Genomic DNA, 14,718 nt, shown 5'->3' with positions numbered 1-14,718 from the left:
TACTTGGTTCTAAAAACAAAAGGGTCGGTCTTCAAAAATACGGTAGAGATAGCCTTCGAGCTATAGGAAGCAGAAGCTGCCCGAGATCCTTTTAGGGAGCAAGGTGAGAAATAAAAATAGATCAAGCAGGGCATTTTATAATTAAGCGCTCAGGGGTTCGGTGCCACCCGCAGACGTGTTAGGAACGCAGGGGGACAGAGGGTGAGGTGAGCAAGTCCCTGGGTGCTCCCGAGGGAAGATTTAGGTGCCCTGACGGGGACAAGGGGAGCTGTGAGTGAGTGGAGGAGAGAAGGAGGGGCGCTCCAGGCAGGAGAGAAGCCAGGACAAAAGTACGGAGGGCAGCAGAGAAAGGTGCGTGCGTGCGTGCGTGCGTGTGTGTCCATGTGCCTGTGTGTTAGTTTCTACCGCGGCCGTAACAAAGAGTCACAGACGGGGTGGCTCATAACAGAAACTTACTCTCTTGCAGTTCTGGATGCTACAAGTGCGAGATCGGGGTGTCACCGGAGCCATCAGCAGAGCGCACGAGGCTCTGGGGGGTGGGGGGCGGGTGCGCTCTGCACCTCCGTCTCAGATTCTGGTGCTGCTAGATGTCCTTGGAGTTCCTTGGCTTCTAGATGCATCCTTCCAACCCCTGACCCCACCCTGACGCGGCCTTCTGCTTGAGCGCACGTCTTCATGGTGTTTTCCTCTCTGTGCATCTGTCTCTGTGCCCCCTCTCTTCTCCTAAGGACCCAGTCATCTAGATTAGGGGTCCCCTTCATGACCTCCCCTTAAGGAACCAAAGACCCTATTTCCAGAGAAGGTCACATTCACAGGTGGCAGGCATGTGGCTTCAGCATCTCTCTCTGGGGGACACAACTCAACCCACATGGCATGCTTATGGGCCCCAGAGGCAGTCCTGCCCACCTCTTGGGGGAAATTCTGCCGGGTAGAACTGGGGCATGGGGCCGGGGGAGAGCTCAGGCAGGTGGGGCTGGAAGTCTGGGAGGGGGCTGATGTCGCCGCAGCCATCCGGGTGGCCGTGTGGGGCTCCTCCCTGGGAATCCGCGGCAGTGTTGGTGACGTCACCGATGGGAGGAGAGGTACCACGGAGGTCATGACCAGCCAGGGGAGAACCCCAATGCGAGCAAGGCCATGCCAACTACGGCAGAGAACTATGCTCCTTTTGAGAAACATGTTGCTGGGAGAGGGGACACTTGACCTTGGAGCACGGACCGTCCACGCACTTGGAGCTGCCTCCTTGCGGTCTAGGTCCTGTGGGACCCACCAAGTCACGAAGTTGAACACACCAGCAGCGGTCCATTACGAGAGGGAGGTGGTGCATTTGGGACAGAGGCTGAGCAAACCGTAAGACTCCACCAGCGCCCCTTCCCCAGCTGACTCCTATGGCCATGTGGGTAGCAGAGCGTCCTGTCTGACCCGCGTGAGGGGCAGATAGAAAAATCCAAGCTGCCTCGACAGATGGCCATCTGAGTAATCTGAACGTGTTTAGCTGTTGCGTGACCGTCATGACCCAGGACAGCCCTGAATGTCCCAGGAGACAGCTCTTCCCAGTGGGCAGGGCTGTGACCAGTACAGTTGTTCATCCACACGTGTGGCCGGAGAAGGAGACCGAGGGGAGGATACGCACAGGCGCCTGGACAGCGGCCAGTGGTCCGGCCGGCTGGTTAGGGGTCTGCAGGGTTAGGGACAGAAAGGTCTGGGTAGAGGCGTGTGGAAGGACATACGGGAATGGTGTACGTGAGGTGTAAAGGTGTCGGAATCACACGTTATGGTGCCCACCAGAGGCCACCCACTGCGCAAAAGGCGCTGAACGGCCAAGCACACAAAATGACTCACTGGTGGATGGCAGCTAGCCTTTGTCACCAGGCACCTTGGGACTGGCTAGATGGGTACGTGAGTGGCAGAGAAGGAGGCTGTGTGTGGGTCTGAGAGGACGGACTCCCATTTATCGAGGACGATCTAGCCACTGCCACCTCTGAATTTCCAACCAGTCAGCAGCTGAGAACAAGGCTGACCCCAATATGGCGCTCTTCCTGGAGGAGACCATCTGCTCGGTGGCAAGGCGGCCATGTTAAGCCCCTTACACCTCGAAACGGCCAGCGGTTCATCCTCACGTGGACAGATACCTATTCTGGGTGTGGCTTTGTCTTTCCTGCCCACAGAACCTCAGCCATCAGCACCGTCTGGGGGCTTATGGGACACCTGGCCAGGCATGGATTCCACATGACATAGCAGCCATCAGAGGGCTCACTTTACAGCTAAGCAGGTGCAGGGGTGCGGCCATGACTGTAGGACGCACTATTGTATCCAGAAGCAGCCAGCCCCACAGAGAGCTGGAGTAGCAGACTGAAGGTGTCCCTGGAGCTCGGAGGTGACAGCACACGGGGCTGGGAAGGAGCACCCCACACATGCTGTGTGTGCATTATTCAGAGGCCTCTTGGTGGCACTGTGTCTCCCAGAGTTAGAACACGTGGGCACACGGGCCACGGCGTGGAAGCCCAAGTAGCCTCCTTACCATCGCTCCGTGACCCGTGCTTCCTGTCCCCGCGACTCTGGACTCTGTAGAGCTAAAAGTCTGGGTCCCAATAGGGGACACCCTCTTGCCAGGGGACACAGGCAGGGTCCCATTCAACTACAAGCTACAGCTCTTACCAGGACGCTTTTGGCTCCTGTCCAGGGCCCAGTGGGTGAAGAAGGAAGTCACCCTCTTGGAGGGTAAGTTAACCTTGACCAGCAGTGGGAGGTAAGATGCTTTCAAACAATGGGTGGGGGAGGAAGACACGTGGAAGCCGGGGATCCATGTGGCTCCCTCCTCATGCTTGCCCAGCGTGACTTTGGGCCCTGCGACCCTGCCTGAGAAGGGTCTGATCGTAAAGGACTCAGAGCCCTCAGGACAAGGTTTGGGTCACATTACCAGAGAGGCCGTTTAGACTGGATCCTGTGGGGGAGGGGGCGGGATGGGCACCCACGTGGCCCCAAGACCAGAGGCAGCAGTGGTGGCTCACGGTTAATTCCATCCTTCTTCCCCCAAGTCTCCCCAAAGGCGAGAGGAGAGGCCCCAGAAACCACAGGGGCGCCACTCCCTACACGCGCACAGAAACGTGCTTCTGTGTGTCACAAGGAGGGATGCGGTGGTCACGGAGGTGGCACCCGACTGTCCTTCCCAAGGACAGCCTTGACTGACAGCCCCAGAGCCTCCGACTAGGCTTCCCCAGTGCACCTGCACCGAGGCCACACCCCTGCGGCCATCCCCAGGCAACGACAGAACACGAGGGGTCCTCTAGCGGGCTGTCCCTGCCTTCCCTCTGACGGGCGACTTGTGTGTGTGGCAAGGCCGCATGGTCTGGGTGTGAACTGTGCTGATCCGAGGCTCTTCCTACCCACCCCCTTCCGCTCTCCTTCCCCAGGTGTCCGACCTGGGCTGTGGTCGGAGGCTCTCCCCACCCACTCCTGCTCGCTCCCGCCCGATCCTGCACAGACATTGCCCCCCGTTCAACGTCTTCCATGTCTAGTTCTGTCTTGGCATCCACCTCCCCAAGGATCCGAACTGACACAGATATGCCAGCAAATGAGAGCCTCTGAAGTTACTGGTTCTTTGTTTAAAAAGGGAGAGAGAGAGATGCACTGGGCAATCCCTGGGGCGCAAGCAGTTCAGCCTGAAACTGACCCCAGTTTTCATTAACCAGGGTCAATCAGAGCCACCCCGACTGGCGGGTGAGATGTGGACAGAGGCTGACGTGGGAATTTCACCCTGCCGTCGGCAAACGTTTTCACGGGATCTTTTATGTGCCTCTCCGGTGCGGACGGTTTTGCTCGGTACTTGCACAAATATTCTGCTCTTCACAGCTCGCAAGGGGCCCTCAACTTTCAAAAACGTTTAGAAGGAGTTCCAAAATATCTCGAGCAATAGGAACATCGTGAGAACAGATGCAGATCTTCCCAGCGGGCTATTCCAACGCTGCTTTTTGCGGGCTTGCTCTCCGCGAAAGCGGAACAGAGGAAGAATATGAGGCAGGGCATTTTGTGATCTCTGGTCGCCCGAAGAGTAGCCACTTTGTGCATCTGGACTTAAAAACACAAAGAGATGCTAGGATTAAAAAAAAAAAAAAAATTGAGGAAAAATAAACCAAAAGGAAAGTGGCCTCTTTTCCATCAGATCTTGGTAATTCTCTGAATCAGATATCTGACCATTTCTATCAAGCCAACAACCTTTCCTTCGCTGAACGAGCAGCCCACCTCCTAGCCCGGGGGTATCTGGTTACAGAGCCATGGGAGTGTGACCAGGAATAAAAAGCACTGAATTACGCCTGTCAAAGTAAATGACCCACGTGCGCTTGATGATGCTGGGTCCGGGCTTCTGTAATCACTGTTTTTTTCTTGCTCAGGTAACTTGAAAAATTACCAATGGACCTTGATAATCCCAGTCATTAGTAAGCTTAAGCAGGCTTTCTTCAATTACAAAGGGCAAAGTTCTTTTCCTATGGGAGAAGATTTGTGCACTCCAATCCCATCAGAGACACTCGTCCGGATCCCCAGAGGGACAAGAATATCCGATGCCTCTGCTTGAGTTGAGCCCCTGAAAACGGCCCTCGCACCCCACAAACACCGTGTGGAGTCAGGAGGACGCCCACCCACATGGAGGGTGGGTCTTACCTCATCGGAACCTCCGTTTCCCACAGATATCCAGAACGGGCTTGGGAATGAATGCCACGGTCCTGTAGGTCCTCTGGGAGGCCGCTGGTCACGAGGGCCAGGGCTACCTGACCACAGCAAAGAGGTTGGCCAAGGGGCAAGGGGGTTCAGGCTGTAACAGCTAGATAACAGGCACTTTTATCAGCTACAAACTCTGCTTACACAGCCTTCCCTTCCTTCTTTGCTTCTCTCCTCCCTTCCTGCCTTTGTCTTTTCCTCCCCACCCTGCTCTGGAAAGAATAACAAGATTAGGTTAATTAAAAGAGAGAACTTCATTAGCTAACACCTTGTCTTACAAGAGACAGGAATCCAACTCTATCTTAAGCAAAGATGGGAATGTTGTTGGCTCAGTGGGCGAGGGAGAGGAAGAAATGGTCTTGGAGTGATGGGGACTAAGGGTTCCATGTCCTCCCTTCCCTAATTCTCCTTGAGAGCTGTACTCAGTCCCTCAGGCTACTGTCCCCTGAGTGGGCGCAGCTCCAGGTGGAAGCCTTTTAGCACTGGGGTGGGGAGGGAGAGGGCTTGGTCAGCTCCAGTTAGAATCCCAGGGAAGGGCTCTGATTGGCTCCCCAGGACCAACGCCCCAAGGGAGGCTGGTTGTGATTGGCTGAGCTGGTGGGCAGGGACCAGTACACTGCCTCGGAAGGGCAGCCCCTGCCAACAGGGGAGCCAAGTTCGCCCAAAGAGGAAGATATAGCAAAGAATGAACACCACACATGTGGGTGGGTGACAGCTTTGATGCTCTGTGCTCTGGCCACCCGTGAAAAGGACACGGGGGTCAGTTCCGGTACCCACAAGGAACAAACAAACCAAGAGAATTTGGGACAAAGACCACTGTTCCTGGTTTTAAGACCAAACAGGAATTTCTCTCTGGGGATCCTAACACGTGTCTTTTTTGTGTTTCAGACTATCAACTCTCCACGTTGGCTAGCCACACACAGTCCCGGCCCTAGTAGTATAGAATCCTCTCTGACAGGGGTTCAGCACAGCTCTAGTTGGAACAGTTCTCGATAGAAGCAGCTTTCTCTGCGGGGTCTCGTGCCCTCCTTCTTGGAACGCTACCACAAATAACTCTATGGCTCCTCTCCCTCTGGGGTCCCGGTCCAAAGCCCACCACGCTTTCTAAAATCCCACACAATCCAACTTCTGCCTTAATAAAAATTTCTCCTTCCACTTAGGCCTTATGTAGTTTCCCGTTTCCAAGCCTCTGACTCGTTCCCCTGTTGTCCAATAACGTACAAGTTGCTCCGGAAAGACATAGAAAGTCAAAAACCCTAAACTCACATTTGCATCCCATACAGCATAACCTCTCTTCAGGGACACTTGGGTGTGGATGTCACGTTGGTAAGATGGAAAGGGGACGTGTGTTGGCATCCCCTCCCCCACATTCCCCGTCACTGGGACTCAGACAGGCTTTCAGCCCACACAGCCGGCGGGTCGCCTCAGCGGCCAGCTCCGTGGGAAGCGGCCACGCTCTCCTTCCTGGTGATCCCGGGGCACGGGCTGTCCCCGGAGGGTGTCCTCCACGGCCACACACACGTTCTGGTGCGTGACAGGCAGGCACGATGTCTGCATCTTCGATTGCCCGAAAGACAGAGCCAAATGTACAGCTCGTTGTGTCTCTGGTTCCCAAAATACTTTCCAGGAGAAGGATCAGAGGAAGGGCCAGACCCGCAGGTCTCAAGCTTTACAGGTGCACATGGCCTACCCCAAACTGCCCAGGCAGAGCCCGGGGAAAGAAGCCCGGTGCCTGAGGGCCACAGGCAGGTGCTTATACACCTCCCCACCCCCCAGGCATTCTTACCCCGCGTTGACCAAGTGGTTATGCAACGTGCACCGCCAGGGAGTGGCAAGGGTAGGTCTGAGTCCAGAGCCCATGCCCTGCCCACCGCACTTCTCTGTACGTGACAGAAAACCTCAGCAGCCATAAAAATAAATCAATAAAACAAACCACAGGAAAGGGGGAAAATCCTGCATGGAAAAAAAAAAAAGCAAGATAAGGGAAGGCAAGAGACAGACTGGGAAGAAATACTTCCAACTCACCGCCCCGCCGAGGGGCTAATTTTGTCAGTATACAAAGAGCCCCTGTCCGCAGATAAGAGAAAGCCTACGGCCAGCAGAGAAAGGGCCGAACGCACAGGCAGATGGTTCCCCGGAAGGTAACTGACAGGAAATACCAATGCGCGAACGAGACAATGAAGTGCTAAACGTAAGAGGTGCTGCTTTCACCTAACAGATTAGCAAACATCAAGAGGCAGGAAAAGCTACTCACTCTGTCGGTGAGCCCAACAGGACGGGCCCTCGGTTGGCGGGAGTCCCCGCCATCCATCTAGGGACAGACTGCTGGCCTACTGGGGGACGGTGCACGCGGGCTTGGCTCCAGCAACGGTGCGTCTGAGCGTGTGTCCCTCGCGACACCGTAGTGTGTGACATGACGTGCGCACAGGCCTTGCAGCCCCCGAGGCAGCCTGCATTCCCATCATTAGCGGGATGTCCCCTGCGGCCCCTCTGTCCTCAACGCCCCCGACTCCTCCTACATCCGGGGCGCCACCGCTTCCTGTTCCTGAAGAAACCAGACCCGCCACCCACCCCCAGCTCCCTGCCCCTTTCTCCATGCACCCCGCTCCCCGACCCACAAGGGACCGTCCCCCAGCCCACGTAGGCTGAGCGCTCGGCTGGCACACCTCGCCCCTCTTCCCTGCTTCAGCGATCAGCTCCCATCCTTTTCCTTCTCTCTTCCGCACCAGGGATTAAGCACTCCATCTTGCTGGAACATCCTGCTCCTTAAACACCCGCCTCTCCTGTGCTGCCAGCACAGAGCCTGCTTGGGATCCTCTCTCCCTCTCTCTGCCCCTCCCCCCTCTCAATAAATAAACAAACATTTAAAAAAAATCCAACCTGTCCTGACCCACATTACTCTCCCCACCACCCATCTCTGCTCCCTGTTCAGTGTGGAGCTCCTGGATCCAGCTGTGCAGCATGAGCCACGGCCACGACCCTGTCTCCCATGAGCCCTCCCCAGGAGGCCGCGCTATGGGCTGCGGCGGCCGAACCCCATGGTCACCTCCCAGTCCTGTCGCTTACAGTTCACCTTCCTTGACGCCCTTCTGTCTCCTGGCCGCCAGATCCTCTCTCAGTTCTTCATCATTCATGGAGGTTCATGTCCCTAACTTCTAACTGGCAGAGGGTCATGGGGGAGCGACCCTGACCTCTTTACTGTCTACACTCATGCCCGGATCTCTTCCGCTTCCAGCCTGAAATGCCCGATGGGAGGATGTCTCCGGCCAGATGTCTCCCCGTGGCTCTGGTATTTTCCCTCCGGGGTCCCACAGGAACCTCGGACTTACTGCAGCCAAAAGGAGACTCCCTGTCCCCCCAGCCTCTCCCCTGCTAGGAAATAGGATCATTCCACTCGCTTGGGCCCAAACTGTCACAGCCATATGTCACCCGTTTCTTTTTCTCAGACTCTATGCCCCATCTCTCAGCAAATTCTGGGGATTCTGTCTTCAAAATACAGAATCAGAAGCTGCTACTTCTCACTACCCCGCCTCCCCCGTTGTGGTCTGAGCCACGGTGTCTCTTGCTTAGATGAGTGACAGCTGGTTCCTTCACTTTACCCTCTAAGCACTTCACAGAGCCACCAGGCCAGTCCTTCAGGATGGGAGGCAGACCACGCCACTCTGGTTGACCTCCAACAGCGTCCCATGTCACTCAGATGAAGCCCCACCTGTCCCCCCCGCCACCCCCAGCCACTGCCCTCCTGACCTGTCCTGGGATCCTCCCCCACAGCTGCCCGCCTGGTTCCCTCGCTCGTGTCCCTCAGATTTCCGCTCCGATGTCCACTGGGCCCTTGGGCCATGGTCAGGGCGGCCTGGCAGCAGCCAGGCCCCTGAGGGAGGGTCTGGCCAGTGGCGCTGGGGCCACAGAGGAAAGAAACGCTCCCTAAAGCAAAACAAGGCAAGAAGAACTGTGGCCTCCCTCGTGCTCCCACATTCCAGTCTCCCCCACTGCCTCCCAGTGGCCAAACCTGGCCAGACAGGGAGTGGGATCAGTTGGCGAAGGATCTGGGGACCAAGGTTCCAGGCAACACAGAGCCGGGCGGGACAGAGAACGGATCCCAGGGCAGAGGCAAATGATCACACAAAAGCACACCCCCTGCAAGAGAACACCTCTCCCGACAAGCTGAAAAACCAGTCTCTTATGAGGGCGTGGTCAGAATGACAGAATTCTCTAGCTGTCTCCCTTCTCGGTGAACAAATTGCATCAGTTTCTTAAGGCTGCAAAGGTAAAGAAAAGATTTGGAAGCAACGATCCAACCAAGACTCTTGAAGCTCCAGCCGTCCTCGCATTGTAGCCAGAGGACCGTGGACAGCGTGCCGGGCTCGGTGCTGACCGAGTGAGCACAGCGTCTCCATGTGTGCTCTGTATCAGCACTGAGCCCTCCACGCAGCCCTGCACTGCACGTTGTCCCCAGAAACCCTGCATCGCCGTCCACGAGATTCTGGGAACTCCCTTGCATCCCGTGTGAGTAAGTTGCAAGGACAGCAAAATGTTCTCCCAGGCTGCCCGAAGAACAATGGACTTTGTAATCGTGCCTTACCTTTTTCCACCTAGAGGGTAAAACGCTACAGTGAGTAGGGACAGAAAACAAAACGAAACAAGGTAAGGCCTTTTGCGCAATGGTGCGTTGGGAGTACGTGTCGCAACGATTCAAAATGACCTTTCGCAGGTCCACGGCATGGAGGTTTGCTTGGGAAGTTTCTCTCTCCGCGTCCTCTGCCCAGACCTCATCCAGCTCTTTGGAGTTATCGTTAGGAACATCTCATAAAATATCTTTTTGGCCCCCAGGGCACAGAAGGGTGGTCCAAAACCACTAGGTCCTTGACAGCCTCCCGGCACATCCAGAGCCCTTGAAACGAGCATAAATGCTAAGGTACAAAGATGGGGATAGGCCCTGGAAAGTGTATGCACTTTAATTCCAGGTGTGCTCGGGCCCTCTGGGAGGGACACAGCTTTCTCTGAGAGTCAGGCTGGAAATCGTACACCCGCATTAAGGGTTGGATGTCAGGAGGCCAAGGTCGGCACACACCTGAAAACCCAGGGCACGAGCTCTACTCTTGAACACTCCCAATCCCAAGGGACTGTCAATATATATTTTTTTCTGGAGCCTTGTTCATAACAGGCATTCTAGAGGCTGGGTCTGGACCTCAGCCGCAAGTCCCACAGACCAGTGGTTCACACTGGGTGCTGCTAAGCACCCCCTCGTGCAAGTTAACGTTCCTATTTGTACTGCAATGTATGAATTTTGGGGCTGGTGTAATTACCGAAGTCATGTTGTTTGCTCGGGGAAATTACTATACTGAATTTGCATTATTTAATCATGCCCCAGATAGGTGAGTGAGAGGTCACAAATCGGCCACGAGCCATATTCAGATAACGGTGGTATTCTGCGTTTCCCTGGGTTAATCTGTATGCCTCTAGCGTGTCCGAAGCTCAGAACTGCAGCCCAGGGAGCCCAAACCCATTCCCTGGATGGGAGGAAACGCTGGATCACCAGGACAAAAGTCACACGGTCATGCCGTAAGGCAGTTATGAAAGCAGCCACTGGCAGAACCAAAGACGTGATTCCCAACTAATGCTGTTTACGTGACTACTACCCTTAGTCAAGGAAGGGAACATAATTGCCGGGATTACCTATTCTCTTATGTAGCCAACAGACGCCTCTCGGCGGCCCAGCGCTGCGGGCCACACGCACCGGGCTTGCTGAATCTGTCATTCTTTAGAACTGCTGAGTGTGCGTTTAGGCACAGAGCCGGTCAAGACACCAAGCTATTCTCTAGGGGAAAAAAAAGGGAACAGCAAGCCTGTTCTTTGGGAGAATATTGCCACAGAGTTTACCTTTATCTTCATCCAAAGTACTTCTCGGGTTGCGTGAGCAGGACGACCTACGGTTGGCCGGCATTATGGATGGAGAGCCATCCGAAACAAAGATAAAGGGGGTGGCTTGGGTGGGGGTGGCACGCTTTTTTTGTCTCTTTCCAGAGGGCCCTGCAAATTAAAATCAATGCACAGAAGTTAAATGGATACCAAAGCCTGCTCCGACAGCTGGTCTCAGTTTCCCTCCTCCGTAAGATGTCTCTGAGGGTTCTCCTAGGGGATTTTCATAGAAAAAATTGTGGTACAGCCATCATGTGTGGTGGGAAATGGGGTTAATAACATCTCCTCCCGTAGATGTACTAAAACGTATAAGACGCCCCAGCACGGGCACATAGTAGCTTCAGCACCTCTCATTATTATCAGCCTGGACAGATGATGCCCCCAATGGAAACATCTCCAATAAGCTCCTGTTCTCTGAGAAGCACTGTCCTGAACCATCTGCGGGGAAGGACCAGAGGTCTTTTTGTTTACTTGTTTTTAATTTTTAAAAATTATTTTGCTAAGTTTATTTATTTTAAGAGAGAGAAAGTGCGAGCGAGGGAGGGGTAGAGAGAGAGAGAGAGAGAGAGAGAGAGAGAGAGAGACTCCCAAGCAGGCTCCACACTGTGAGCTTGGAGCCCAGTGCGGAGCTCGAACCCTGTAACCGCGAGATCATTACCGGAGCCCAAGCTGGACGCTCAACCGACTGAGCCACCCAGGCGCCCCCCGTCTTTAATTTTCAATTCACCGGGCAATGATACTTCCGAAAAGTTAAATAAAACAGTGATGACCGAGGCAATAAAATCAACAAAGATGTACAAAATATACAATCAAGACAAAATACAAGAGTCCGTTAAAGGGGCCTTAGCAATCTTCCAAAGATTCTCTCGCAGATGGGGGAGGAAGTGACGTGCTCACGGTGCCAATAGTAGACCAGCGGCAGTGCTGGGACAGGACTCGAGTCATGCCCCTGGAGCCCGCAAGGTGGGTCCCCCCACACCCCTCAGTCCTGGTCGGCCTCCGTTTCTCACCCTTCCATCCATCAGAAGGTCAGGGCCGCACCAGAGGGAGGCGAATGCAGTCTCTGCCCTGGGTTAAAATTCAAGGGAGTGCCAAAAAACTCAGTTATCACCATAAGTAATGTTTCAATGAGGTTATTTTTTTATAGGCAAGGTGATGCTGCGGTAACAACTAATTATCAAAATCTCAGTGGCCTGACCCACATCAATCAAGTCCGACACAAGCTGTCCTCCCCTTTCTTACTGTGCACCATCCGGAACACATGGTCTCTAAGATCAGAGCCGCAGAGGAAAAGAAAGCTGAGGGAGAATACCAACTCCTCACCTCTTGACCCGGAAATAATTCCCACTAAATCTACTCCCATTTCATTGGCCAGAATTGATTTCATCCTATCCTAACTGCCAGAGCACTGGAAAATGTAGAGAATCACACAGATATTCGGTGACCCAAGAGCCTCTGCTTTACTCTTGGTGTAAAGGAATATATGTGTATATATATTACATATACTATATGTAGTATGTTATAAACTTATTGTGTATGAACTTAGGTATGTAAACTTTATATTTTATATACGAACTTTATAGAGATTACATATAAACCTAATATGTAAGATTATTATACGTACAGACTTGTTATATATATATATGATATATTTATACATTTATTTATATATATAAACTTATATGTAAGTACACTTCATACCAAAAAAAGTCCGAACTTTTCATAAAGACAGGGTCAGTAAAAGTGCATAAGATTATTATACATATAGACTTGTTTTATATATATATATATATAAACTTATATGTAGATACACTTTATACCAAAAAAAATCAGAATTTTTCATAAAGATAGGGTCAGTAAAAGTGCATAAGATTATTATGCATATAGACTTGTTATATATACTTATACATATATAAACTTATATGTAGATACATTTTATACAAAAAAAATCAGAAGTTTTCATAAAGACAGGGTCAGTAAAAGTGCATGATTATTATGCATATAGACTTGCTATATATTTATATATATAAACTTATACGTAGATAAACTTTATACCAAAAGAAAGTCAGAATTTTTCATAAAGAGGATCTGTAAAAGTGCTGACCTGGGCAATACTAGAGACAGGCAAAAGGCAAAATCAGTAATGCTTGTCTTCATTTAAAATTTTGAGCGTGGGTGGCTCAGTTGGTTAAGGGTTCAACTTCACCTCAGGTCATGATCTTGGGGTTCGTGGGTTCGAGCTCCGGGCAGGGCTCTGCACTGTCAGTGTGGGGCCTGCTTGGGATTCTCTCTCCCTCCCTGTCCCTCCCCCACTCGTGCTTTCTCCTTCTCTCTCTCAAAATAAACACACTTAAAAAAACGTTTTAACATTTTGTATATTCTGTTCAGCATAGATTTTATTGCATTATTTTTGCAAAGGAAGTCATAGATCTGCGCGTTCAGCAACAGTCAGTGGGAAGGGTTTCCTCGACACTGCTGCTTGGCAAGCCACAGGATGGGGTTTCAGAAGGCACCCCAAAGTGAAACATTCAGAAAAATTCCATTTTTTTTTCAACGTTTTATTTATTTTTGGGACAGACAGAGACAGAGCATGAACGGGGCAGGGGCAGAGAGAGAGGGAGACACAGAATCGGAAACAGGCTCCAGGCTCCGAGCCATCAGCCCAGAGCCTGACGCGGGGCTCGAACTCACGGACCGCGAGATCGTGACCTGGCTGAAGTCGGACGCTCAACCGACTGCGCCACCCAGGTGCCCCAGAAAAATTCCATTTTTAAGGCTTATTTATTTTTGAGAGAGAGAAGAGAGAATGCAGGGGAGCGGCAGTGAGAAAGGGGGACAGAGGATCTGAAGCAGGATAGCACGGAGCCCGATGTGGGGCCCGAACCCACACACGTGAGCTTGTGACCTGAGTGGAAGTGAGACGCTTAACTGACTGAGCTACCCAGGCGCCCCCTCAGAAAAATTCAATCTTAAGACTGCACTGATTGGAAGACATATGATCAATTTATCATATCTTATCGGAAGGAAAAACAATGGGAAGCTTCCTCTGGCACCGTCCGTAAGAAACACCCAGATTTCAGAAATATTAACAACCACAAAAGGCTCTTAAAATGCCAGCAACGTGGTAAAACATTTTAATTTTCGGTTCCCGGGCACTAAAGTCTGCACTCCAACAAAATAAACTCAGAGAACAAATCAATTTTATTAATGAATGACTGGGCATAGGTACACGGATCAACTGACCCAAGTACCTATTAAAACAACTGCTAACCACTTCCCATCACCAGGGACAGGGCCCAGGCAAAGCGTTGCGCAGTGGCTTCCTGGTTCTCATTCCCTTCCTGGTTCTGAATCCCTTCCTGGTGGCTCTTCTCGACTTCTCTTGCCTGTCTACTCGCCCCTGCCCACCCGTCCATCTTTCCCCCCAAAATCAGTTCTCATCAAATGGAGTGACTTGCACGGCCTGGCAAATTATTACCGCGACAGGGATTAAACCTTTAAGCAAAAGGGGTGAAATTTAAGTGACAGTTGGGGAGTAATTTTGAGTGGGTAAGGGTGGGCTCCCTTGGTCGCAAAGGTAAAGCCCCCTCTTCCTTTTCAACTAACCAGGCGTTTAGGGGAATGATGTGGTCTTAGGTCTCCCCCACCAACCAGTCAGAAAAAGGTCAAAGCCTGAAATTCCACACCTGTGGGGCCGGGATGGCCACCGGATTTTTGAACCCAGACTAGTGGGCTCCAGAACGCTTAACCTTTGGTCAACCAAGGCGTGCTCTAGGATTTTCCAGTCTGGCTTCGTTCTAGACCGGAGAGCAGGGGAGAAAGAGAAGGAGGATTAAAAAAAAAAAAAACCCATGAACCAAGGAACCCCCCAGACTGCAGGGGATTTTAGACCAGATGATGGAACGTGGATCGGAAGGAAAATAGGAAAGATGGCTGAAACACGGGGCTTCTGACTGGGTGGGAAGCGCCACCTAAGGGGGTCCCTGAAGCGGGCTAATTCCTCCTCCTCTGAGTGGGGGGAGGGGGCACTCGGCGAATCTCCGCATCCGCATCCGGACAGGAGTTGAGGCTGCGTCCTCACCTTCT

At 52.5% G+C, this 14,718-nt stretch overlaps 1 long non-coding RNA gene across 2 annotated transcripts; it reads right to left on the bottom strand.

Annotated features, from left to right (window-relative positions):
• Positions 1-3,582: 3,582 nt before the first annotated feature.
• LOC121022972 (uncharacterized) lies at positions 3,583-11,164 on the bottom strand. 2 transcript variants are annotated; one of them, XR_005787201.1, is made up of 2 exons: positions 10,594-11,164; positions 3,583-4,090 (listed from the first exon to the last, which is right to left on the bottom strand). It is a non-coding gene; the product is annotated as an uncharacterized LOC121022972 (long non-coding RNA). The 2 variants fall into 2 exon arrangements; XR_005787200.1 differs by lacking the exon at positions 10,594-11,164 and adding an exon at positions 4,657-6,961.
• Between the last annotated feature and the right edge of the window lie 3,554 nt (positions 11,165-14,718).

This window comes from Herpailurus yagouaroundi, unplaced genomic scaffold, assembly GCF_014898765.1.
Source record: "Herpailurus yagouaroundi ecotype Mexico unplaced genomic scaffold, PumYag 483, whole genome shotgun sequence".
Lineage (NCBI taxonomy): Eukaryota > Metazoa > Chordata > Mammalia > Carnivora > Felidae > Herpailurus > Herpailurus yagouaroundi.
Note: the sequence above shows the minus strand (reverse complement) of the source record. Positions and strands in the feature narration are given on the sequence as shown.